The 22153-nt window shown below is 44.3% G+C and overlaps 1 pseudogene; it reads left to right on the forward strand.

Moving 5' to 3' along the window:
* The first annotated feature begins 20595 nt into the window (after window positions 1-20595).
* On the forward strand, window positions 20596-20796 carry LOC132210267 (U2 spliceosomal RNA; annotated as a pseudogene).
* The last annotated feature ends 1357 nt before the right edge of the window (window positions 20797-22153 follow it).

Below are 22153 nucleotides of genomic sequence, written 5' to 3' on the forward strand. Positions count from 1 at the left end.
GGAAGTTGCAGCCCTTGAAAAACGAGGACATCTGAGATGTACGGGAGTGGAATGCCTCATCTCGGGAGCAGATGCGGTGGAGGCGAAGGGATTGGGAATAGGGGATGGCATTTTTGCAAGGAAGGTGGGTGGGAGGAGGTTTATTCTAGGTAGCTGTGGGAGTCAGTAGGCTTGAAATGGATATTGGTTTCCAGGTGGTTGCCAGAGATGGAAGCAGAGAGGTCCTGGACCGAGAGAGAGGTGTCAGAGATGGTCCAGATAAACTTAAGGTTGGAGTGGAAGGAGTTGTTGAAGTGGATGAACTGTTTGAATTCCTCGTGGGAGCAAGAGGCGGCACCGATGCAGTCATCAATGTAACGGAGGAAGAGGTGGCAGATAGGGCCAGTGTAGCTTCAGAAGAGGGACTGTTCCACGTACCCTACAAAGAGGCAGGCATAGTTTGGGCCCATGCGGGTACCCATGACCACCCCCTTTGTCTGTAGGAAGTGGGAGAAATTGAAAGAGAAGTTGTTAAGCGTGAAGATGAGTTCAGCTAAACGGACAAGGCTGTCAGTGGAGGGGGACTGTTCGGGCCTGCGGGACATGAAGGAGCAGAGGGTCTGCAGGCTGTCTGCATGGGGACTGCAAGTATGTAGGGATTGGACATCCATTCTGAAGATAAGGTGTTGGGGGCTAGGGAGTCGGAAGTTTTGGAGGCAGTGGAAGGCGTGGGTGGTGTCACAGACATTGGTAGGGAGTTCCCGGACCAAGGGGGAGAAAGTTGAATCTACATGGGTGGAGACAATGTTGGTGGGGCTGGAGCAGGCAGAGACAATTCGTCGACTAGGGCAGTCAGGTTTGTGGATTTTGGGAAGGAGATAGAAGCGGGTGGTGCGGGGTTGGGGAACGATGACGTTGGAGGCTGTGGGTGGGAGGCCACCTGAAGTGATGAGGTTTTGGATGGTCTTGGGGATGATGTTTTGGTGGTCGGGGGTGGGGTCATGATCCAGGGGGCGGTAGGAGGAGATTTCAGAGAGCTGGTCCTGGCCTCGGTGATGGAGAGGTCAGTGCACCATATTACAACGGCACCTCCCTTGTCCGTGGGTTTTATACCGAGGTTAGGATTGGAGCAAAGGGCTGAATGCTCTGTGGGGGAGATGTTGGAGTGGGTGAGAGGCTGGAGAGGTTGAGGCGGTTGATGTCTCAACGGCAGTTGGTAATGAAGAGGTCGAGGGAGAGTAAGAGGCCTTGGGGTGGTGTCCAGGAGGAGGGAGAGAAGGGTCAGTGAAGGGAGGGTTTCACGTAATAACCATGAAAGTTGGAAATCAAAGCCAAGCAATTCAAAATGTTATTAGTTGATCTCAATGGCACAGAAATGCACTCAACATGCTATAGTTGAGGCAAGTACCTTGAATTCGGTCAACACTGAAAAATCTTCCCTGTGTACTTCAGTAAAGTTAACCAGAATTTGATAAACCCAAACTCAGTTGACAGCTGGCAGGCAAAATTGACACAAAATCTGGGCATGACTTAGGTCTTGTGTAATGGGTAGTGCCATTGGCTCTGTGCTACAGCTCTGGATTCGATTTTTGCCCTTGAACCTGTGGCAATGTCACTAGCTCTGGACCAAAAGTTCTGGATTCAAGTGCTGCTAGTCACAGAGGTATGAACAGGTTGTCAGAACAGGTTGATGAGCAAATTTACAGGAGAGTAATGTTGCAGATTCAGGGGCCTTCGCAGTGTGGTGGTAGTGTCTCCACCTTTGGGCCCAAAGGTCTTGGTTCAAATCCCACAGATGTGTTTCATAAAATGTCTAAACAAATTGGTTCAACTTTTTTCCAGAAATGTGACTTGATTGAGAAGGATCAGTGTTGAATTTCAGAATTCAAGCCCGGGATAACAGAAAGCACAGCCATTTGTGTTGATTGGAGTAAAATGTGCACCTTCTATATGTTTATAAAATCATGAAGGGCATGGATAGGGTGAATAGTCAGGGTCTAATTCCCAGTGTATGGGGAGTCAAACATTAGAAGGGACATGTTTAAGGTGCAAGGGGAAAGATTTTAAAAAAACATATGAATGAACTGCCAGATGACATGCTGGGGGCTTGTGAAAACACCATTTTCAAGGTATCTGGATGGGTGTATGTATTGGAAGGGTTCAGAGGAATAGAGGCCAAACACTGGTAAATGGGATGAGATTAATTTCGGATACCTGGTCATCATGGTCATGTTGGGCCAAAGGATTTGTTCCCATACTGTACATCTTTATGATTCATTCATCCACTTGATCAGGATCTCTTTGTAATTTTGGATAAACTTGCCTGTCTATGGCTCAAATAATCTCAGTGTCATCCATAAACTTGCTAACCATACCTTCTGTAATTTTCATCTAAATCATTTATTTAAATGAAGAACAGATGTAAATCCAGCACCGATCCCTGTGGATCACCGCTAATCACAGGCTTCCAGTCTGAAGGACAATGCTCCATGAACACCCTGCCTCCTGCCATAAAGCAGAAACACACACACACACACACATACACACATGCGTGCATGCACACACACACACACACACGCACACGCACACACACACAGCCATGTCTTTAAGAGAGAGACAGATGCCCTTCAATTAATAAGCAGATGAAGGGTTATGGTGAGAAGGCGAGATAACTTTTTTTTGAGAAACCAGTCAAGCATAATCGAACAGCAGTGCAGACTTGATGGCCATATGGCTAATTCTGCTCCAACTTCTTATGCTGTCTGGTCTGAAGGTATTGGGAATGTTTTCCCAAGAGAGCAGTGATGGCTGAGATAGATAAATACTTTACTGAACAGAGTCAATCGGAATATGGAATAGGTTTGAGGGGATGAATGGCCTACATCTGCTCCTATTTGTTGTGCTCTTTAAAGAGGAGGAAACTTACTGTGAGGGTAACCCACTTTAAGGAGTCGCCCAATTAAGATTGTGATAAGAATTTATCTTTCTTTTTAATATCGTGCTGTCTGTGGTGTTCTCATCCGCAGGGAACAGTGAAGACTGGGTCAGTGAAGATATTCAAGGCGGAACTCAACTGACCTTTAATGGACAAGAGAGACCATTATTGGGAATAAGCAGGAAACGGGTGTTCAGCCACAAACAGATCAGCCACGATCTTTCTAAATTGAGCAGCAGGCTTGAGGGTCCGAATGGCCAACTGCAGTTCCTATCCTGTGTGTTGTTCTCTCACTCCACCCCTCAATGTTGTTGCAGAGGGAAAGGAAGTTATAATGAGATAGGGGATCATTCTTCCCCTCTCAGGAGTTACACAAATGGAGCAGTCAAACATGGATTCAGAGAGACATCGAGATATACAGCATCCAAACAGACTCTTTGGTCCGACTCGTCCATGCCATACAGATATCCCAAATAAATCCAGGCCCATTTGGCAGCATTTGGTTCATACGTCTTTAAACTGTTCCGAAACATATACTCATCCTGATAATTTTAAATGTTGTAATTGTAAAAGCCTCCACCACTTCCTCTGGCAGCTCATTCCATAAACATATCACCCTCTGCATGAAAATGTTGCCCCTTAAGTCCCTTTTAAACCTTTCCCCTCTCCTCTTAAAGCTGGGCCCTCTCGTTTTGGACTCTCCCACCCCAGGGAAAAGACCTTGGCTGTTTGCACATCTGTGCCCCTTATGACTTTGCAAACGTCTGTAAGGTCACTCGTCAAAGACTTTGTTCTATTTTATTGTGGCAAATTTTCCACACAGCACCCACAGCCTGAAATGAAATTAATTATTAAGATTAACTGTATTTGTGGTGTTTGGAAAGGGGCGAATGTTAACCAGACTGATAGGAAATCTTCCCTCTTCCTCAATATGTGTCCGGGGAAAATTGAGCACCTGACTGAGAGGGAAGACTAGATTTATTGCTGCATCTGAAAGACAGCATTCTTGGCCGTGCAGCATTCCACGCAAATGTCAGTCTATATTGTGCTTTTTTTTTAAACGCTCAAGGATCGGAATCATTGACAGCACAACCTCGACCTGATGATCCGACAACAAATAGCCCTAATGGTGTGTTGCTGAGCTCAAATACACCTCGTTGACCCGTTACACACTGCAGTAGAGGCCCTGCAACCTTTCTTGGCTGCTACACAGCAAGCCCTGGTTCGCTAACAGGAAATGCAGAGTAGAGATAATTATTTATTTTCAGTTTGGAAAGCTGCAACAACTAGAATTCCTTGGGGATGAGTGCGAGGTCATCAACAGTTCACAATCTAGATTAACGATTTGGACGAAGGTCTGACAAGATTGGAGCTCAATTTGCTAGTACACCAGGACAGTCATTCAATAAGATGTCAAGTTGAGGCAGAGCATCTATAACGGGCTGTAGACAGGGGATGATAATGAGCAAACTTTCGGCATTGCAAATAAAACAGTACAGTGTGGGTTATGGGAAGTTTGTGTTTTGGGGAAAGGGTAAAACGGCGGTAAATTATTTAACTGGAGGGAGAACACAGAGCTTGCATGCGAAAGAGGGAGTTGTGGGCCCTGGTACATAAATCAGATAAAGTTAATCTGAAGATGTCACAAGTGATTTGGAAAGGAAACAGAATGGTGCTGTTTCCTGCAAAGGGTACTGGGTATGATCTTAGGCATATTTCCCTGCATTTCTACAGGACATTGCTGAGATTCTACCCAATGCACTGTCTGTAGGTATCATGCCCTAAACTAATAAAAAAATGATGGCCTTTGAAACTTTTCAAAGATGGGTCTCTATATAGAACAGAACAGTGCAGCACAGTATAGGGTTTTCGGCCCACGGTGTTGTGCCAGACCTTTACCCTAAACCTAAGGTCTATCTAACCTCCACTCCTACCTTATACTATCACATTTTTACATGTCTAATAGCCACTTAAATGCCCCTAATGAGGCTGACTCCACTACCCTCTCTGGCAATGCATTCCACGCCCCCACCACTCTCTGAGTAAAGAACCTACCTCTGACGTATCCACTATATCTACTTCCACTCACATTAAAACTATATCCCCTCATAAAAGCCACCTCCACCCTAGGAAAAGTCTCTGGCTCTCCACTCTATCTATACCTCCGATCGTTTTGTACACTAATATCAAGTCACCTCTCATCATTTGTCATTCTAGAGAGGAAAGCCCTAGCTCTCTCAACATTTCCTCAGAGGACCTTCCCTCCATTCCAGGCAACATCCTGGAAAATCTCCTCTGCATCTTTTACAATGCTTCCAGATCTTTCCTGTAATGAGGTGAGCAGAACTGAACACGTTACTCCAGATGTGGCAGAACCAAGCTTTTGTACAGCTGGAGCATAACTTCATGGCTCTTGAACATAATCCCTCGATTAATGAAAGCTAACACACCATGTGCCTTCTTATAAAACTCTATCCACCTGGGTGGCATCTTTCAGGGAACTGTGGACATGAAGCCCATGATCCCCCTACTCCTCCACACTGCCAAGAATCTTTCCGTTAACCCTGTATTCTGCTTTCAAATTTGTCCTTCAGAAATGAATGACGTCACACTTTTCAGGGTTATAATCCATTTGCCACTTCTCAGCCCAGCTCTGCATCCTATCAATGTCGCTTTGTAACCTAGAGCAGCCGTCCACTCTTAGCCACGTTTATATCATCCACAAACTTACTAATCCATCATTCCACCCCTTCATCCAAATCATTTACAAACGTCACAAACAGAAGAACACCCAGAACAGATCCTTGTAGTACACCACTCGTGACAGAGCACCATGTTGAATATTTCCCGTCCATTACCACCCTTTGTCCTATAAGGGTCAGCCAATCTGCCACATTTCCCCATATCCCATGTCTCCTTACCTTCTGCATGAGCCTACCCTGGGGAACCTTATCAAAGGCCTGGGTCAAATCTGTATATACCACATCCACTGCTCCACCTTCATCCACGTGTTTGGTCACCACTTCAAAGAATTCACTAAGGTTTGTGAGGCATGATCTAACCCTTACAAATCCATGCTGCATATCACGAATCAAACTGTGCCTGTCCAAGTGATCATAAGCTCTATCTCTCAGAGCCCTTTCCAATAATTTGCCCAGCACTGAAGTAAGACTAAGTGTTCTGTAATTTCTGGGGTTATCCCTGTTGCCTTTTTTGAACAAGGGAATGATGTTTGCCTCTTTCCAATCTTCCAGCAATATAACCATGGACAGTGAGGATGAAAAGATCATTGCCACAGGCCCTGTGATCTTGTCCTTCACTTCCCACAGAATCCTTGGATAAATCCCATCAGGGCTGCATGACATATCTACCTTCAACTTCCTCAGAATTCATAGTACATCTTCTTTACGAACATCCACATCCTCTAGCCTACCTGTTTCACAATGTCCTCCTCTACAACGAGGTCCCTCTCAGTTGTGAATACTGAAGAAAAGTATTCATTAAGGACCCCTACTATCTCTTTCGGCTCTGTGCACAAATTCCCTTTACAATTCTTGATCGGCCCTACCATTCCTCTGTTCATTCTCTTGTTCTGCACATACGTGTAAAAAGCCTTGGGGTTTTCCTTGATGCTATCCACCAAGGGTTTCTCATACCCCATTATAGCTCTCCTCAGCCCTTCCTTCAGCTCCTTCCTGGCTAACTTGTATATACCGTCCTGTGATGAAGGCATTCAGTTTCTGGAGGATTAACAGTTTAGGCCTGAGAACGAGAAATGCTCTTGACTATGTAAGAACTTGAGGTGAGTGTAAATGGTGAAGACCTGACTGATATTTCCCCTTGTATGGGGGAATAAAACTGGGGAAATAATACTAAAAATAAAACAGGTTCTAAGGAAGGATCACTGAAGCCGAAACATTAATTCTCATTTCTCTCCATGGATGCCTCCAGGCTGCTGAGCTTTTCCAGTAATTTTTGTATTTCTTTAAGAATAAGACACATTCTTGTTAACACAAATAATATATGTATTAAACATATATTAAACATGATATTTTTAAATTATGCAGGCACATATAAACAAACCTTTAATACGAGTGCGGTCATACGTTGCTCTGTGTATTACAGCAGCAATGACACACCTACATGGAGCAAGGAATGTGATGGAAATGAATAGCTCGGACAATGTTCAAGAGGACCTCACATGTTCATGTTTGGGGGTTGCATAGCATTATTGCGCGATTCAACTCAGAGAGGGGAAAAGAAACGCAACCTACCTGAAAAGCAACAGCCTATCGCTCCCTCTCTATTTCCTTGTTCCTCATCGCATCAATGTATGAGAGCTGAAAACGCCCCAATCATCTTTACCACTCATGGAGGATTCATGATGAGGATTAACTGGGATCTCCCACTGACTGTAGCAAAGGGAATTCAGCCAAATCTAAAGGTTGCAGGAAGTAATCCCATTGCCAACAACTTGTGCGAACAGAATAAATTTTGAACCAGAATAATTTGGGACAATTGTTCACATTTCATTCTATTATCCTGAGTTCAACTAACATGTAGACAACGTACTTTCAAATGAACATTTCAGTTTGTCATCCAACATACGCGCGTGTGTGTGTGTGTGTGTGTGTGTGTGTGTTTGTGTGTGTGTGTGTGTCTGTGTGTGTGTGTGTTTGTGTTTGTGTGTGTCTGTGTGTGTTTGTGTGTGTGTGTGTGTTTGTGTGTGTCTGTGTGTGTGTGTGTGTGTGTGTGTTTGTGTGTGTGTGTGCGTGTGTGTGTCTGTGTGTGTGTGTGAGCGAGTTTGTGTCTGTAATCTGCATGTGTCATTCTTCATTCCATCATCGTTAGAGTAAATTTGTTTTGATCATAAACATGTTGTTTTCGCAGATCAAAGTAAACTGCCTGACTTGCTCCTTACACTGACGCTAACCCAGTCTGAGATCTATATCATCAGCCACATCACCAACCTAGTTACATATAAAATTTGTTGTGACCAGTGGAGGAGTGGGACTGGAAAAGGAAACAATGACCAGCCAAGCCAGGGAACCATAGACCAGTGAGCCTGACATGAGAGCTGGGTAAGTTGTTGGAGAGGATTCTGAGGGATAGGATTTACAAGCAATTGGAAAGGTAAGTATTGATTAGGGATAGTAAGCATGGCTTCGTGCAGTGAAAACCATGTCTCACGAACTTGATTATTTTGAAGAGGTGATAAAGAAGTTTGATGAAGGCGTGTGGCAGACATTTTCTATATGGGCTCCAGGAAGGTGTTCAGCAATGTTCCGAATTGTAAAAAGATTAGTAATGATGGCTCACATGGGATCCAGACGAGTAGCTAGCCAATTGAATTCAAAACTGGCTTGAAGGCAGAGGATTGTTTTACAGCCTCGAGACCAGTGACCAGCGGTGTGCCGCAAGTATCAGTGCTGAGTTCCCTGCTTTCCATCATTAATATAAAGGGTTTGGATGTGGATATCAGAGGCATGGTTTGTAAGTTTACAGATGACATCAAAAAGTGGTGCAGTGGACAGTGGTGAAGATTATCTCAGAGTGCAAAGGGACATTGATCAGATGGGCCAGTGGGCCAAGGTGTGGCTGATGGAGTTTAATTTAGATAGGTGAGAGGCTTTGCATTTGGTAAGGTGATGCTGGGCAGGACCTACACTGCTCTGGGGAGTGTCGCCGAATAAAGAGATCTTGGGTGCACACATATAGTTCCTTGAAAGCAGAGTATCAGGGAGACAGGGTAGGAAAGGACGCATTTGTCACCGTTGCCCGAATCAGTCAGAGCATTGGCTATAGGGGTTGGGATGGCATGTTGCTTCTGTACAGGACGTTGATGAGGACACTTTAAGAATATTGCACACATATCGGTTGGCTCTGCTAAAGGAAGGATGTTGTTAACCTTGAGAGGCGCAGAAAAAAAACAGATTTACAAGGATGTTGAAGGACAGGAGGGATTGAACTGTAGGGAGAGGCTGAACAGTTTGAAGTGTTTTCCCTGGAGTGTTGGAGGCTGAGGGGTGACATGACAGATATTTATTAGATCATGAGCGGCATGAATAGTCTGAATAAAGTCCGTTTCCCAGGAGAGCGGAGGCCAAACGTAAAGTGCTCAGGTTGAAGGTGAGAGGGGAACGACTTAGAAGGGAACTTAGGGCAACATTTTCACGCAGAGAGAGTTGTGTGATCAGAAAGTTCTGTCAGAAGTGGTGAAGGTGTGTGCAATTACACAGCTAAAAAAGTATCTGGATTGGTACATGAATAGGAAAAGTTGAGGGGAATATGGACCAAATATTGGCAAATGGGAATAGATCAGATTACATATCAAGTCAGTGTGGGCAAGTTGTACTAAATGATTTGTTTCTGCGTTGTGTGACTTTCTGATTCCATAAGGTGGATGAGAAGAAATTCGAACAGGGCATTTGGAGTGGGAATTCTCTTCCCCAGAGGTCTGTGGTGCCTTTCAGTTGACATTTATTCAGAGATAAGTGAATGAAAAAGTTGACAGTTGTTAAACAAAACACGATTTATTTAAACACTGTCGTCAAAGTAGAACCAAAAAAGAGGAATTTAGAATAAACTCGCTCTGGTGGATAACCTAATAGTATAATAGCTACGGAAAATATTACTAATTAACTGTTCCAGCATAGTAACAGCCCATAAACAGACACTTTGGTAAGAAATACAATTCAGACACAGATTCTTCCATGCAGTTCTCCAATTCAGGAGGAGGAAAAAAGCATCCAAAGAAAATTCTGCAGCCAGGAGACATTCACTGAAGCTTCCAACTCCATTGAGACACCAATAGCTTCTGAAGCAACTGAAAAGCAAAACTCAGAAATTCTGATCTGTGAGATCTCTTCGCACTCATTCAGGCTGCATTAAAAAAAACCCAAAGCCTCTCAAGACTGTTTACTCAATGGTCTTAAATAGACAGCTTTGTGCCTGTCGTTCAATCCTTCTCTTAAAAGAAACCAAAATAAAATAATCTCTTACAGTTACAGCAATATCACATGAGTTCACACATCGAACTGTTCCTCAGGAACACAGGGTGGATCAATTCAGCATTTGGCCCTGCTCTACAGCCCCCTGAGTCCCTACATATGAAAAGGAGAAGGCCATTGCGACCCTACAGTCACTTACATGTAAACAGACTGAGGTAACGTGACAAGCAAATGGAGCTAGGCTGTACAGATAGTCTGCTTCATGCTGTTCAACGTGCCTCCGTTGTTCATGGTATACATGCAGTGCTTTAATGCAGTTTTACAGTAGTGTGGTGGGAAGACTAATGTTTTGTGCAAAATCACAAGTGGCATCCTCTGAAAAGACATGCTTGCGTTCTCTATGGAGATCAGAATCTTTTTGGTCTGGCTAATGTCACAAAGAGGGTATTATGGCTGCTGTCAGGATTGTGAACAACATAGGGTTCAGTGTAAGGTCACAGATTAATGTGGGGAGAGTTCATTCAGAGCCTGCGCTTCTCTCTGAATCACTGTGGGGCTCTATGTCATTTTACACGTAAAATCCACATGTACTTACATGGGTCACGTATGGGATTTCTCACCCCATCAATTTCTTTTATGGATATAAGAGTTCATCACCAACGTTGAAATTTTAATGCAGTAACCTCTGATTCTCTCACAGCACAACATATTAAACACTCACTTCCTTCACTCGCTCCTCATGGTACCATCATCTCAGGGATTAGACTGGTGATGGCCATTTGTACTGTGTCTGTGGCAAGGAGATCTTTACTTACAAAATAGATCAAGCCTGTGCACCGTGCCCATAAATACTCTTTCATCAAGGCTGTACATGTGCAGACATATGGTTTTATTCATGTACATGAATCATTTTTCAATGAAGGACAACATACCATTTACTTCCCTCATGACCAATACCCCTGCATGTACTAATTTTGGTGACCTATGATCAAGGACATGCATGCCCTTTTGTGACAACAACAATTCCCAACCTCTCATCATTTAATCATTACAAAATGAGATGTATGCTGTTGCTGGCCACATCCAAATTGTTTGTATGCCTTTTAAATTACTGTGGTCCAAACATTGATTCATGTGATACCCCATAAGTAGCAGCATTCAGCCTGGAATAGGGCTCCACTCTCTAAATTTTCTCAACTAAACAATTGTCATTCCATGTAGTATATTCCACCTTACCTCTCAACTCTAATTTTATTCACTCACCTGTGTGCGACCATATCAAAAGTACTCTGTAAATTCAAATACACCGCTCTCACTGGTTCTCATATGTGGTTGCTTCAACTATTACATACATATTACTCAGTCGTATATGCACTGGACAAAGGATCACAACACACAGGAATTGCCAAAACAAATTGGAAAGTGCAACAACTTCAGTCGATAATCCAGTTTTCTCTATTTTTACATCTCATCACTCATATTCTCTGTCTTTCTCTCTTTCATACATACATGACATAAATCAAGTTAATGAATACTCCAATCTTTCTCCATGTTTTATCTCTCAAGGCTCCCTCTTTCAGTTTAAATGTATTGTTTGCATTTGGATGTGACACGATTTCAACTGAGTGATGAAACTAAAAAAAAAATCAAGAGGAAGGAACTGGCTAGAGTTAATAGGAATAGAATCTTAGGGAAGATGGTGGAGTAGCAATGGAAGACATTTCTGGGAATAATTTGGACACATATCTGAATTTTTTTGGATGTTTCAATTAACATTAACTGCACAGATTTACCAAAGACAACTTCCCTTTCCTGAATCTAAGTTGACTCTGCTAAGTCATATCATGATTTCCCAAGTGTCTAGTTTTTACAGCCCGCAATAAAGGTTTCATATTTTCCTTATAACAGACATCAAGTTGTACAAAATTTATTTTTATTTTGATTTCCCTCTCACTCCAGTTTTTTTTTTAAATTTGGGTTACAACAGTTACTTCTGTTCTGCAGGAACTGGCAATTCCTGAATCTGAAGAATTTTGAATGGTAATCAATAATCCTTTCTCGTAGTTACAAGTTTTAAATGACATTTGGACAAGTTCATGAACAGGAAACAGTTGGAGAGATATGGGCCAACCCAGGCAGGTGGGACTGGGATAGTTTAGAATTATGTCTGACATGGACTGGTTGGACTGAAGAGCTGTATGGCCCTGTCACTCATTCACGAGCTCTATTCCCACCTCCATGTGTACTCCGGGAAGTACCAGAGCAACGTACCAAACTTCAGTTCAATTTGTTTTGAGTAATTCCCCTTTATGAATACTAATCTCCCATAGGTTCTCATTTTCACAGTCACTGTCCTGTAGAATTTCTGGAAGATTTTCTGTATCATCTTCTATGGAGACAGAATTAATGTATCCCACTCAGCAGTGGGTCAGTGGGGGTGAGGTGAAGACAGATGCCTCTGTCGCCAAGTGAACACATCGGAGCACTGCATTTAGGAGATGATGGACAAGGCACCACTGCTACTTGGAAAGTTCTAGAATCTAAACGGTTCAATGAGCTGTCATTTGATGGCCTTCGATGGGTTATGCTGAAACCACTAACAAAAAGCCATAAGCACCTCATTTTAGAATCAAACTGGCTTCTCACCTTGCAACTGGCATAGGCCCAGGTAGAGATAAGAATAAGTACACAATCAAAATATTAGTAACTACAAGTGTGGCCAGAAGAGAAATGTGACTGGAAGGGAGATTATCGTTTATTCAGAAAGAGCACTAAGGCAGAAGTGAAGACTGGGAATATTATCGGTGATAAAGGGAGTATTGTGATATAAATCAGCTCAGGACAAAATGGGCCAATGCTGGTTATGAACGCTTTTCTTCCTCCTCGGGTGTTTGTAAGTGAAGGTGAAAAAAACCCTCGAATAAGAATCGAGTTTGTAATTGAAAGTGAATACAATAGTTTCCTTCTTTGCCAAATACAGAGCTTAGAAATTGAGTCGCTGGTCGCAAAGTCTTACAGAATAAATTAACGGACAGAGATAGAGAGACTTACCGGGAACACCAACAATCGCGAGGATGGGATAGTAACCCGCCTGAATAATCATCAGTACAGCTTCTATCCGCCATGTTAACAGCGCCCAATCGATCGAAAGCCAGTAAAGGCCAAAGGATAAACTCCTGTCCATTGTTGGAACATTCCAATCTATTCCTGTCAGATTCTTATACATTGTTGTCACATTCCAGTCTGTGGTTCTGAGATTCTGATCCGTAATTGGAACATCTCAATCTGCTGTTCACAGATTCTGATCTCTCCACATCTGTGCAGCTGCTGATCCCAATCGTGTTGAGGATGACACAGCCACGGATACTACGGGATAGCGCTTTGGAAGAAACTCCTTATTAATAGAAGAGGAAAACCCTCCAGTGACACAGTTCGTATCCATGGAGACTGACATTAATTCGAGTCACTGAACAAACAGCTCCCATTAACCCCTTTCACTCTGACACTTTTAATGTAACAACAATACCTGGTCTGGGTGGGATGTTGACATTGCCTGCTATTGGTCTTAGTGCCCATCTCCAATTACTCTCACAATGATAGAGATAGAGGAGAAAGGTGCTGCTTTCTCTGCACAGGCTCAATGATGCTGCCGTGTCATCCACATGCGATATCACATGCAACTGCTTTCCTAAGAGCCAATCGAGAGGTTGTTACTGCGCTGAAGTCTCCTCCATCACAACAACTGCCAATCTAAACCCTGTCTCTGGCCACAACAGCCTGGAGAAAGACAGGAAATGTGGGTTTCGCTGAACTTTGCTCTCACTGTCCGAATAAAGCAACATTTTATCTTTAACACAACACTTTCAATAATTTGCTTCTAAAGTCGCAAACAAATTTTTTGCAGTTTATACAGCCTTTCCTGACCAATTTTTTTAGCCTGAGCCCAAAAGTAAACATTACATTTCCAATTGCTTTGCTTATTGGGAGGAAAGGGTCAGAGACAATATCTATGTGATTGATTAAGAAACAGTAAGGAAGAGGGCACAGTGGCTGTGCAGTCTGGACAGGACGAACTTGATATCGCCCAGTAGGCAATTTCTTCTTCATAGACGGAATAAAATAAAATGCAGAGAAAGAGACAGAATAAATTTGGCTGAAGGAATGGCGACTGACAAGGTGAACAAAACACGATAGGTTGCAACGGAACGGAGGAGAAATGATTTTATACACACTGTTTAATCAGCGTATATGTGCAGACATATAAGATTGTTCACATATGCTCAACACACTCAGGGTTATTAATGGAAATATGATGAACACAATATGGCGCAGACGATGTGACCTTGTCTTGTTTGTGTCCTGTTAACATTGCATGCAGTGGAGGGCACCCATCTCCCCCATTCACAACTTTATTTACTCCCATTGTACATCTGCTTCTCTTTCAACACAACTAAAAGCCCATTTGTATTTTGCACCGTACCCCAACACCCTCTGTTTTCTGTTAGCCCTCCTCCACCTCTGGTAAGGTATTAAAAAAGGCCATTTTACGAACCTGTTCAGTTCTGAGGAAGGGTCTCGCTGGACTTAAAGCCTTAACTCTGTTTCTTTGTCTCCACAGATGCATCTAGACCTGCTGAATTTCTCCAGAAATGAATCAGCACTAACTGAATTTTCAACAAAACAAAGAACCGTGCATGCTGGAAATCTGAAAAATGAACAATTGCTGCAGAAACTGGGAGCTTTGAAAAGGTATCACTGGGTCCAACAGCTTAACTTTGCTTTCACTCTACAGATGCTGCCAGGCCTGCTTAGTTTCTTCAGCAATTTGTGTTCTTGAATAAATTCCAAAAACGTGTGTCAAAGTTGCTCAAACACCCTGTCCAACATGGATCACCATACACCGAGAAGTGAATGACAGCGCAAGGTGAAAAAATTACTTGGTTCTGAAACTACATAACTCTAGCCTCACTGACACTACAGATCTCTTAATCATGGTCAGGGAGAGAAACATTCACTTTAAAAACCTTGCTACAGTGTGGAAACAAGTCCTCCAGCCTATCAAATCCACACCGACCCTCAGAGCACCCCATCCAGACCCAGCCCCCTGTTACTCACCTAATCCACACAATGGGCACTTTAGCATGGGCAATTCACCGAGCCTGCACAGCTTAGGTCTGTGGGTGGAAAGTGGACCACCTGGAGGAAACCCACGCAAACACCGGAGAATATGCAAACTCCACACAGACAGTCACCTGAGGGTAGAATTGAGCCGACACCACAGGGGCTGTGAGGCAGCAGTGTTAAGCACTGAGCCACTGTGCCACCCAAAGATGTCCCTACTGGAAAGGAAAAGGTTCAGATGAATATGTTAAAGGGTTTTGAGCAATGTGACAAGTTGGAGATTTGACACCATGGAGAGACTGTCAGAAGAATGAAAATATTAAAATGGAAGTGTTCCCACATCAGAAAATAGAGTAGGTCACTGCGTACAAGGGCAATGGGGACTCAGTCTGAACTGGGGAACATTACATTGCACTTATTGCAGCTCAAAACTGGGCATCCATGTGGTGATGGAAACCACAGCAGCAGCAGAAGCAGAATTGTATTCCACCAGAATCTGTGACTCTTTGTCCCGGATAATCCCTCAGTCTATGATTACCATGAAGCTGATCAATGGTTCAGTGACGGGTGCAGGCAAACGTGCCGGGGACAGAACCATGTGTACCTGAAACTTATGGCAACCCATTATAGCTACTGCATTCGACTGCTTGCATTACAAACAGCAGAACTAACGCATTACAGTCAGGGTGGAATGATTGCAAGGTCAACAGACCAACTATCCTGCTGCAACCCATCATGAATGGTGATGGGGGCAGCAGGAACTGCCGATGCTAGAATCTGAGATAACAAGCTGTGGAGTTGGATAAGCACAGCAGGCCAGGCAGCATCAGAGAAGCAGGAAAGCTGATGTTTCCGGTCTAGACCCTTCTTCAGAAAAAAGGGAAGGGAAGAGAGCTCTGAAATAAATGGAGAGAGGGGGAGGTAGTGATAGAAGGTAGATCTTGGAGCAGACAGGTGGAGAGAGGATGGACAGGTCAAGGAGTTGGGGATAAAGCCAGTGTAGGTGAGTGTAGGTAGGGAGATTTGACGGGGGTTGGTCAGTGAAGAGGGAGGAGCGGGCAGGTGGGAGGGAAGACGGAGAGGTCGAGGAGGCAGGAATGAGACTTGTAGAGGTGAGGTTAGTGTAGGTGGGAAGTCGGGGTGGGGGATGGTCAGTGATGGGGGAGTGTAGGTGCTCCACAAAGCAGTCTCCAAGCATCCGAGATAACATGGTGTGAAGCTGGATGAACACAGCAGGCCAAGCAGATTCAGGTGAGCAGGAAAGTTTGACGTTTCAGGTCGGGACCCTTATTCAAAAATAGGGGAGGGGAATCTGAAATAAATAGGGAGACAGGGAGGCAGATAGAAGATGGATAAAGGAGAAGATTGGGTGAAAGGAGACAGGCAGGTCAAAGAGTTGGGGTTAGAGCCAGTGAAGGTGACTGTAGGTGTGGAGTTAGGGGGAGATAGGTCAGTCCAGGGAGGATGGATAGGTCGGGGAGGGTGTTGGGTGAGGATAGTGGATAGGGGATGGGGGTGGGGCCTGAGATGGGAGGAATGGTTAGGGAGGCAGGGACCAGCTGGGCTGGTTTTGGCATCTGGTCGAGGGAAGGGAGATTTTGAAGCTTGTGAAATCCACATTGATACCCTTGGGCTGCAGAGTTCCCAAGCAAAATATGAGATGCTGTTCCTGCATCTTTCAGGTGACATCATTGCGGCAATGTAGGAGGCCGAGGATGGACATGCTGTCAGAGGAGTTGGGGGGTGTGGGGTGGGAATTGAAATGGCTCACGACTGGGAGGTGTAGTTGTTTGTTGCGAACAGAGCATAGGTGTTCCACAAAGCGGTCCCCAAGCCTCCGTTTGGTTTCCCTGATGTAGAGGAGGCCACAACGGGAACAGCGGATACAGTATATAACATTGACAGATGTGCAGGTGAACAACTGTTTGATGTGAAAAGTCTTCCTCGGACCTGGGATGGGTGTGAAGGGGAGGTATAGGGGCAGGTATGGCACTTGCTTCAGTTGTAGGGAAAAGTGCCGGGGGTGGTGGGGCTGGATCGGAGTGTGGAGCGGACAAGGGAGTCACAGAGAGAGTGGTCCTTCAGGAAAGCAGATGAGGGTAGGAACGGAAAAATGTCTTTGGTGGTGGGGTCGGATTGCAGATGGCGGAAATGTCGGACGAAGATGCGTTGTGTTTGGAGGTTGTTCAGGTGGTATGTGAGGACGAGGGGTATTCTGTTTTGGTTATTATTGCGAACAGGGGGTGTGAGGGATGAGTTGCGGGAAATGCGGGAGACACGATCGAGGGCATTTTTGATCACTGTGGAGGGGAAGTTGCGGTTTTTGAAAAAAAGAGGACATCTGGGATGTTTGGGAGTATCATAGACCTAGACATCTTTATCAAAGATCATCAGTCTCCTTTGTTTTGAGCAGAAAAAAAACTTCAGTTTCTCCAACCTGACCTTACAACTAATATCCCTCAGTTCCTGACTCATTCTGATCAATCTCCTTTCAATCACTCCACAGACCCTCACATCCTTTGTGCACACCGCCTGTTTGTGCAGACCCGAATGCTTTGTGTTCAAGTGGGTAATGTCATCACACACAGGCAATTGGTCAGTGACATCACCCTGAATCCTGGGCATTTCCTGAACTGTGGGTTTCCTCTGACCCCATTGGTTCTGATATCTTTTGAGCTGCAGACTCCAGCATTTGATTTTAAAGTTGAAGACAATGAAAATATTTCATTATTTTTAACCAGTAATGTACACGTTTTGTATTTGAGATAAGAGGAACTGCAGATGCTGGAGAATCTGAGATAACAAGGTGTCGAGCTGGATGAAAACAGTAGGCCAAGCAACATCTTAGGAGCACAAAAGCTGACGTTTCCGGCTTAGACCCTTCATCAGAAAAGGAGGATGGGGAGTGGGTTCTGAAGAGAGGGAGAGAGGGAGAGGCGGATCAAAGATGGATAGAGGAGAAAACAGCTGGAGAGGCAAAGGCGGCAGAAAAACTGCTCAATGTCCCAACGTGACTGCCATTCGTGGATGTGTGGGTGAATGGGGACAATGGTGAGCCCCTTATTGAGGACTAACCGTTTGACCTCAGTCAGTGGGAGGTCTGGGACGATGGCAAAAATTCGGCAGAGCTCAGCGTGGCTGTCTCCTCTGGGGCTGCTGACTGTGGACTGTTTGGCCTGCTGTGTTCATCCAGCTCCACGCTTTGTTATCCCATGTACACATTTTGCTTCACATGCTGTTCCCAGTCACCTGACTCTGGTGTTGGTGTGATGTAAATCATGACCCACTAAATTGAGTATTTTGCAGAGGTGACAAAGAAGATTGATGAAGGCAGAGAGGGTAAACATTGTTTGGATGCACTTCGGAAAGGTGTTTGAAATGGTTCCTCATGGTAGACTGGTTAGATCACATGGGATCTCGTGGAAGCTAGTGGTTTGGATCCAAGACTGGCTTAAAGGCAGGAGGCACAGAGTGATGGTAGAGTGTTGTCTATCGGACTGGAGACCTGTGACCTGTGGTGTGTCACAAGAATCAGTGCTGGGACACTGCTTATCCATAACTTTGTATAAATGATTTAGATGGAAGCATAGGAGGGATGGTAAGTAAGTTTGCAGATGGCCCCAAAATTCATGTTGTTGTGGACCGTGAAGAATGTTATCTCAGAGTACAACGGGACCTTGATCAGATGGGCCACTGGGCCAAGGAGTGGCAGACAGAGTTCAATTAAATGTGAGGCGATGCGATTTGTAAGGCAAACTAGGGCATAACTTATAAGTTAATGGTAGGGCCTTGGGGAGTGTCACCAAACAGAGCCATTGGGGTGCAGATGCATAGTTCCTTGAAAGCGGAGTCTCAGTTAGACAGGGTGGCGAAGAAGGCATTTGGCATGCTTGCTTTTATTGATCAATGTATCGAGTATCGGAGTTTGGACGTTACCATGCAGATGTACAGAACATTGCCACTTTTAGAATACTGCATTCAGTTATAATATCCCTGCTACAGGAAAGTTGTTAAACTGAAAGGTTTCAGAAAAAAAAAAGATTTACAAGGATGGTGCTTGGATTGAATGGTTTGAGCTACAGGGAGAGGAGGCCGAATAGGCCGGGACTGATTCCCTGGAACATCATAGGCTGAGGCGTAACCTTACAGAGGTTTATAAAATCATGAGGGGCTTGGATGGGATGAATTGGCTATATCTTTTCCTCAGGGAAAGGAATCCAAACCTGAAAGTATGGGTTTAAGTTGAGAGGCGAAAGATTTGAAAGGGTCCTGAGGGACAGTTTTACATGCAGCATTCTCTACATGTATGGAGGAGGTGGTACAGTCACAGCTCTTAAACAGCATCAGGATTGGGAAATGAATAGGAAGGGGACAGAGGGATATGGGCCAAATACTGGCAAATGGGGCTAAAATAAGTTAGGATATCTGGTTCGAATAGACAAGTTGCAGCAAGCAGTCTGTTTCCATCCTTTACATCTCTACAGCTCGTGGATCTTAGTTTACAATTCTAAATTAGCAGATTGTAATTGGAATGTATGGAGCCAAAGCCAAACCATTTGTGACTTATTCAATGTACTGAACTTAATATCCACCATCACGCTGTTCATTTCAATGAAGGGAGGGGAGTGATGTTCCGGATGTTGGAGTGGTTTGGGGTCCAGAGTTCATATATTCCCTGTCAGATGGATTAGTCTAAGAAATTGTGTTCATAATTGTGATCCAGTACTTCCTGACAGTGATATTACTTGATCAGAATTAGAATTTGTTTCAAGTATTTGATGTGATTTGGGAAGAGGCAGGCATTTTTTGCATTGCTAACAGTTCAGTTTGCTTAGTGCACAGAATAGAATGGCACAAAAATCAGACCCTTTTAGCAACTGCAGGCACATTGACACTGCAGGCAGTTACGCATTCCAAAGAAACAGACGGGGTCAGACGGGTTTGGAGGGCAGAGGGTGGTGATTCGCCTTTTTTGTAACAAAGAGTCATATTTATCGAGGGAGGTAGACCCACCATCTTCAGCGAGTGGTTCCTGCTGGCTGTGCACTGCCTGAGAGGGCACTGGAAGCAGAATTATTCGTGGACCTCAGGAGAGAGTTGAATGATGAGATATTTACAGGGCATCAGGAAGACCATGGCGGGTGGGACTGGTGAAGTTACCCGTACAGACAGCTGATGCAGACAGTGACAAGCTGAAGCACCTTCCTCTGTGCTGGGACATTCTCTGAGTGTGCGGTTCATTACCGATTGTTGGTGTAATCTCACTGACCCGCTGCTAGTCACGGAGCTGGTTGATGAGGCTTGTCAGTGATGTCAGCTCTGCCCTACCTCATCCGATTGGTACGTTTCTGATGATCTACATTCACTACAAAGCAGTTTTATAGAAAAAAAAAAGTGATGAAAAAGTGCTGGTGCAAACTGACTTGTCTGCCCTGGTTCAGAAGCCCAGGAGTACTAGAACAACAGTAAAAACTGTCCGCAGTGATTTACAAGTCTTTGCACACAGTCATGCTGATGGAAAATAAGATCAAGTGTCTGTTATACCAAGTGTTCAGACTTTGTCGTCTTTTTGCATGCTAAAGCTCGGCCTCAGTGACGGTGACGTCTGGGATTGTTTTTAACGGTCTGAGTGTGGCAGTACCACCACAGAAAAAGTATCTGTTCTTATCAGCTTTAATATCTGATAAGTCCTTCACTTAAGGACCCTATATTAAACTGATTATTAGAGGTGTGAGTTGGGATAGGAGCTTGCTTTGTGCTCTCCATGCGTCAGCCTGGTATTGCAGTGTTTCCAGGAATGGTGCAGTCTTATTAAACCAATTTTAAAAGCAGACTGATCAAAACTTGAAAAATCCTCAGCCGAAACACCTTGTTGTCTCAGATTCTCCAGCATTTGAAGTTCCTACTATCCTTGAAGAACCATATGCTGGGATATGCTCAATGTTCTGGAACCAATATCAGGGAATTCCTACAGTGTGGAAACAGGCTTTTCAGCCCAACAAGCCCACACCAAACCTCACAGCATCCCAGCCAGACCTATAACCCTCCTAATATACCCCTTGCTGAATACAACAGGCGATTTAGCACAGCCAATCCACCTCACCTGCATCTTTGGACTGGAGGAGGAAAACCACGCAGACACGGGGAGAATGTGCAGACTCCACACAGGCAGTCACCCAAGGGTGGAATCGAACCCGGGTCCGAGTGCTGTGAGGCAGCAGTGCTAACCACCGAGCCACCGTGCCACTAAAATGCTTTCTCTCAGTACTTTCACCCAACTTTCTCTAAATATGCTTGTTCCAAGGTAAACGTCAATCTCTCCTTTTCTACATGTTCAGCACTTGTTCTGAATGTTAGTGCCTCATCCCTGGTACATGCTGCACCTTCCCACCAACACCATCCCTGAATATTCACACATGGCATCAAAAGTAAAATAAAATCACCTGCCAACACTGCCTCATTACAAATGGCATTTCAGAAAAAAATGCTATCGAAGTATTCACTAGTTTTGAATTTGATGATAATGACCTGGATGTATTGAACGATAGATTTTGGGAACACTGTGAGCCAGGAAAGATTATGACGTAAACGAGGTATGTTTTTCAATTGAGTGCAAGAGCACCCAAACAGGTGTGCATGTGGCTGCTTCATTTTTCTCAAGTCAAGGCCTGTGAGTTTCATCAGATTACTGACTCACTGATGTGGGACACAACTGCGAATGACCAAGTCAGTGGCATATTATGCCGAAAGCCAATTCTCACATTAGCCAACCAATAGATGTTTGCAGATCTAGCAAAATGAGTCAGAGTTAAAACAAAATGTTACATCAAGATGCAGAATTGCCTGTCCACAAAGTACATTCTTGCTGTCAGAACTCTACATGCTTTTCAGCACCTGAGACATGTTCTGCTCAGGACCTGGCACAAGATCTCTGCTTTTCCCTGGCATTTTTGCACTTTGATGTTTCAACTGGAACCTAATGTCTCACAGTGCTCCTGTCTTGCCTGGTTGTTTACTGCAGGCATACGCCAGGCAGCTTATCACTTATGACCAGCAGTCAGTCAAGGGCTGGTCAGCAGTTGTGGACACAAATGGTCACATCTCAAATTCTCAGGGAAGGAGTTCCCAGTCAGGGCAAGGGAGACAGGATTCAGTCAGGAGATCCTGA

Source organism: Stegostoma tigrinum, chromosome 11 (assembly GCF_030684315.1).
Source record: "Stegostoma tigrinum isolate sSteTig4 chromosome 11, sSteTig4.hap1, whole genome shotgun sequence".
Taxonomy (NCBI): domain Eukaryota; kingdom Metazoa; phylum Chordata; class Chondrichthyes; order Orectolobiformes; family Stegostomatidae; genus Stegostoma; species Stegostoma tigrinum.